Here is a 6,123-nt window from a genome sequence, read left to right on the forward strand (position 1 = left end):
CCATGTTCTCATTCTGTTTAAACAAAATTCTGACTCTACCATCTGAATATCTTAACAAAACTAGAGACTCATCAGACCAGGCAACCTTTTTCCAGTCTTCAACTGTCCAATTTTGGTGAGCTCTTGCAAATTGTAGCCTCTATTTCCTATTTGTGGTGGAGATGAGTGGTACCCGGTGGGGTCATCTGCTATTGTAGCCCATCCGCCTCAAGGTTCAATCAAAGTTGCTCTTCTATCAGCTTGAATCAGTCGGCCCATTCTCCTCTGACCTCTAGCATCACAGAGGCATTTTTGTCCACAGGATTGCCGCATACTGGTTTTTCCCTTTTCACACCATTCTTTGTAAACCCCAGAAATGGTTGTGCGTGAAAATCCCAGTAACTGAGATGATTGTGAAATACTCAGACCGGCCCGTCCGGCACCAACAACCATGCCACGCTCAAAATTGCTTAAATTACCTTTCTTTCCCATTCTGACATTCAGTTTGGAGTTCCGGAGATTTTCTTGACCAGGACCACACGCCTAAATGCATTGGAGCAACTGCCATTTATTGGTTGATTAGATAATTGCATTAATGAGAAATTGAACAGGTGTTCCTAATAATCCTTTAGGTGAGTGTATGTTGGAAATCAGAACAGCAACACTTGAACTGGTGTTATGAGACATTTTTGGAGTTGGGCCTGAATCAGAGACAGGCTCCATGAGCTCATAGAATGTTTTTTTAAAGACACTTCATTCAAATGAGTGCAGTTTGAATACTGGGCTTCCAGCTGTAAAGAGACAATGTACTCATATATTACAGGAAAACCAGCATGGCTGCTGGCACAGTGTCCTAGGAGTTTTTCTATTATTCACTGTCTGTGTAAGTGCTCCAGCGTTTGTCTTGAGATGACATCATTAACTCTCGTCTGTCTACTGATCAGCTTAAAGAGATACCGTACGTACGTCCTCAAATTCAAAACTGAGCTGGACAGTTTTTATAGAAATTATACATGTGTATATTTATATAATAATATAATATAAATTATTAAATGTTTACCTGTTGTCTTGAACAGAATAGTCCATTATTTCCATCTTTGGATAACTATTGTCCTACCATCAACAGCCAGCCCAGTCTCAACACAGTAATTTCACCCCAGAGACAGGGATCGTGCCTCCCTAACCACAATGTCTCGTTGTTGTGGCCGGCGTGTGTCCAGAGTAGGTTTGAAATCGTGACTTGTAAGCGAAATAAACCAAAATACCGTGACCAATTCACAAACTGGTGTGAGAGGTGGAACTCAACAGGTTTTGGACAGATGTTTCAAATTAAAAGTCTATCAGCAGCTCAATTTGAATAATGGGCTTCTTTTCTGGTTGACTTTTAAGTTGAAAAGTTTTTAAGAAGTGTAGGGTTTCCTGGACTGTAGTTAAACTACGGTTGAGAATAAAGCGAAGTGGACCCTAAAATGTTAAGTAATGTTACTTGCTGGACTATTTAATATGTTATTCCATTATAGTTTAATTTTTAATTGCTACCTGCCAGCAGAATTGTGATTTCCTTGCCATAAATATAGACATTTTTACCGTAAACTGGTGTCTAAAGATGTATCAGAATGCAAGAGTTGAAGTCTTTTACTCTCAAAATTCTATGGGGGAGGACCCCCAGACCACCCTTGCTTTATGTGTTCCCCCAAAGGCCAATTCTAACCACAAAAAAAAACATAACGTATAATCAGAGGCAGCCATAAAAACATATTTTAAATTGCAAATAAGTTAGAGAGTTAGAAAAGATGGGGGGGGCAGACAGACATAATGCACAGCATCAAAAGAGAGGAACAGACTGACAGTGACAACAAAGAACAACCTAGTGTAGAGAATGAGAGTAACAGCATACAGACAGCATAAATAGGCAGTATGTTTCAATTTGTTATAAATGTGTGCTCTTTCAAAAGTAGTAGGCTAAGCATTGTTTGCCAGTTACTTATATTAAATGTTTAAAATTCTGTTACATAAGGTACTGCTTATATTATTCCATCATCTGTACATAAATGTAATTAGTGGATGCACGTGTCCATTGGTGGGGCTGCATGGGCGTGGTAATGTGGGCTGGCGGCTACAGTGTCAGGGCTGAATATTTGTCCCGGTGGTCCTCATTGGAATAAAATAATACTTTTGTCAACTTTGTTTTGCTCCCTTCGGCGATTCGCTCTCATGTCGCCCACTCAGGGCAAATTTCGTCTCCATTCGATCTTAATGAGAGCAAACCAAAATTTTGTTGTGTGGAAAGCTACCGCCAGCAACACAGACAGCATTAACTGTTATTGGTCCGCTTGGTCTTGGATTGGTGGCGTTGCATTTCCCCTTACTCATTTCCGGGGTCTGCTCCTCTGTAAATAACATTAAATCAAGGAGGGGGTTACTCTTCCCGGCGTCTCTTCATAGTCGTCAGATTCATCTAACAACCCATATAGAGCTGGCTCGGGCTATAGTTCTAGACTGCCAGGGACACATTAAGCACCTCTCTCTATCCATCTGTATGTAATTCATGTTCCAGGAATGCTTGTTACTCAATTAGCTCCGGGGAGTTTGGGTTTTCTTGCCTCACAGTTTTTCTTGGATTGGAGTGGCACCTAAATTGTGATTGCAGCTGCTGCCGTGGTCCTGCTGGGCGCACTGCTACGCACTGCCACACCCTCCCCTGCCCTACTATGTCCTGAACTTGTTCAACTATTATTTCTAATCACAGTTCCATTATCGTTATTGTTACTATGATCATTCCAACTGCTATAATTATTAGAAATCACATATCTGTGTTACTGTATCAGTGTCTCTGTGTCCAACCTGCATCAGCAGAGGCCCACCGTTAAAACCATTGTCTGTCTGAGGTTTCTAAAAGAAAGTTTTTCCTCACCGCTGTCGCACTAAATGCTTGTTGGAATATTTTTGGGTCTTTGTAAATGATACTGTGGTTTAGACCTAGTATATCTGTACAGTGTCCTTAGAAAACTCCTGTTGTTTTGATTTAATACCATAAATAAAATTGAAGTGAATGGAACATTTCCATCCACAGCTTTCCGACTCTTTGTTTCGCTCTAGCACACATTATGCATGCATACACACATACTACCCTGCTATTCTCTTAAAGAGATACGCAAGAAAGATGCAGACATACCAGCACACAAGTATAAACCTCACAACGGTGTCAGCCACTTACATAGGATACGAGCCTAGGTACAACCATAAATCTGCCTTGACTCACATTAAAAGTAGTTGATTTATATAAATATAGCCACTAAATCTGTGTAGCCAATCTACTAAGGTTAAAATATATTGGGACATTTCGCAATGAAATCCACTGGAAGGCTTTTATCTCTTAAGTGTCTGTGTGGGACGTTTTGTTGCAATGATGGCAGCTTGATAGGAATGGAGTAAAACATGGCAAAGTAGCACAGATTTCATGAGTGAGACCCGTATTTCTGTTGCACTGATGGAATGAGTGCCGTGGAAATGCACATTTCATTATACAGAATATATCAACATGACATGTGAACATCTCACTAAAATACAAAGTACAAGGACAATTAAAGCATTGTGTATATGAGGCTGTAAATAAAGGCCTTTTGCAATTGAGGAAAATAAAGCCCCCTTCCACAATGTACTCCCGTTGTTTTAACAGTTGATCATAGATAACCGCCTCAATTTGACCAGAAAACAGTAAAGTTGTCCAGATGTTTGATCCCCTGTGGGCCTTGTGAACAGTGACAGCATCCAGACTGTCTCCGCCAAATGCAAGGGAAGACCCCCAACTCTGAGATCCTTGCAGCAGGCTGCGATGCTCTGGCTGCTCGCTCTGCCCACCCTGCCAGATGGAGGGCTAATCACAGGAACAGCATGCAGCCCGAGCCTCTGAGTTAGCCCTGCCTGTCTGGACACAATGCAGGACACTAAGCTCTGTCTTTCATTGTACTGGACTGTCACATTGCTGTTTGCTCGCTCCCATCTGTCTTCCTCATTTTCTGATCCTTTTTAAAAGTTTGCACACATCCTGTTTCCCGTCACATTAATGGTTGTTGCACTCAAACATTCAAGAAACTCACGAGATATTCTTCCATAACTCAGTGGACAGCAAACAAGAGGAACAATTTATGAATTTCTTTTCATTCCAAGAGATGCAGACCCAGTTATGTTTTGGTGTCAGCCTCTGAGTATTCTCCAGAGAGGAGCAGTTGCAGGCGATAAGAGGGACTATTCGAGGTCGATGGTATTGAGCCTGGATTCCTGTCCCTGACGAGATTAGCTGGCAGAGAGAGAGAGATATGTTAGGTAAGCCACAATTTGAAAAGAATTGCAGTTTATAGATTATCTGTAATCTTGTTGTCCCCAGAAGCCCCTCATCCTAAGACTTATCTGTCAATGACACAATTCCATCATGATGCAATTGTATTTGGTGTGTATAAAGGTATTATATTTGTTGATGGTCCGGACATTCTTAAAGCAAAAATGAAAAAAAATTGTCATCTCATGGCCACTTTGAATCAACATGTCCAACATAAATACTCAAACATAATCAATGTGGCCCATCTAAGACAATGGTCTGTCTGACCATTGTTGTTTAGCAACAAGATAACTTGTCAAGTATGGCTGGAATTCAATGGAATTTGCTAAGGACTACGATGACTTTGGTTGCCAAAGTTTCCATTTTTGATCAGTTCAATAGCATATAGTTGGACAATTAGTACAATAGCAATAGTCCATGAGAAGGTAATATCAGTAAATCTGAACAGCCAAAAGATGATAACCAAGAGAGGCAAGCAGAAGAAGAAAAAAAACATATTACTTAAAAAAATTAAAAACATATTAAGACATTACTCTAATCTTTGCTTTTTTAATGGGCATTTATCAGGAAATTAATATCTGATAATAAGAAAATTGTCTCATAATTACAATTACAATCTATACTTACAAAAACCCTTTCTTATAATTACAAGAAAACTGTAAATAGATGTGTTCAGAATAATAGCAGTGTGATTAAAAAAGTGAATAATGCTCAAAATCCTTAGAATAACTTTTAATTCCATAATATCAATGCATTTGGAACACTGCACATTTCATTCTAAATGAAAACATTATTGTTTAAGTTTGTGTTTACAGAGTGAAGAAAACAGAATATTAGGCTGTTAAAAAAATAGCATTTTTCTTTACAAACTCAAACATGTACAGTATAAACTGAAACACGTCTTAAGGGTTTGCTTTCACCAATTCGTAAAATACGGACGCTTGGGCAATAGCTCACAGCAAAACTGCCCCTGCAGCGTGTGTGTGGAATGCCCCTGGCAGAGCAGCAGCTACGGGAGCATAAAGATGACACAGTATTAAGAGCAACATCGCTAGAGAGTAGTATGAAACCCCGGAATTCCACATAGGTAGGTTGGTTGGGGTGGTGTATAGGATAAACAACACAGGACTTTCCCCCCGGAGCCCAGGATTCTTGTTCCGCTTTCCACTTTTCCTAAATCCAACTGTCACGTTCTTTTTTTTCCTAAACCCAACTGTCCCATACTTGTTTTCCTGAATCCAACTGTCATGTTCTTCTTTTCATGAACCCAACTCTCCCATTCTTCTTTACCTGAACCCAACTGTCCCGTTCTTCTTTTCCTGAACCCAACTGTCCCGTTCTTCTTTTCATGAACCCAACTCTCCCATTCTTCTTTACCTAAACCCAACTGTCCCGTTCTTCTTTTCCTGAACCCAACTTTCCCGTTCTTCTTTTCCTGAACCCAACTGTCCCGTTCATCTTTTCCTGAACCCAACTCTCCCATTCTTCTTTACCTAAACCCAACTGTCCCGTTCTTCTTTTCCTAAACTCAACTGACCTGTTTTTCTTTTCCTGAACCCAACTGTCCCTTTTTTCAACACTTGACACTTTTTTTTCAATTTGTCACTTTTTTACGTTATCAAAACTACGTAACTAACTTAACTTTAGTTTTACAGTAATTTCTGGAATTTATCGTCAATAAACCTCATTTATTGGAAATTATACATAATGTTTGAGTTAGAAAAGCAGAAATTAGGAATTATTTCAATTAAAATTAAAGAAGGTACAGTATGTTGATGGATAATCACAGACTGGAACACATCAAC

General features: G+C 39.7%; 1 long non-coding RNA gene across 1 annotated transcript; it reads right to left on the minus strand.

Moving 5' to 3' along the window:
• Positions 1–5,485: 5,485 nt before the first annotated feature.
• On the minus strand, positions 5,486–5,846 carry LOC117956401. The gene is made up of 2 exons (XR_004659247.1): positions 5,812–5,846; positions 5,486–5,660 (listed from the first exon to the last, which is right to left on the minus strand). It is a non-coding gene; the product is annotated as an uncharacterized LOC117956401 (long non-coding RNA).
• Between the last annotated feature and the right edge of the window lie 277 nt (positions 5,847–6,123).

Source organism: Etheostoma cragini, chromosome 14, assembly GCF_013103735.1.
Source record: "Etheostoma cragini isolate CJK2018 chromosome 14, CSU_Ecrag_1.0, whole genome shotgun sequence".
NCBI lineage: Eukaryota > Metazoa > Chordata > Actinopteri > Perciformes > Percidae > Etheostoma > Etheostoma cragini.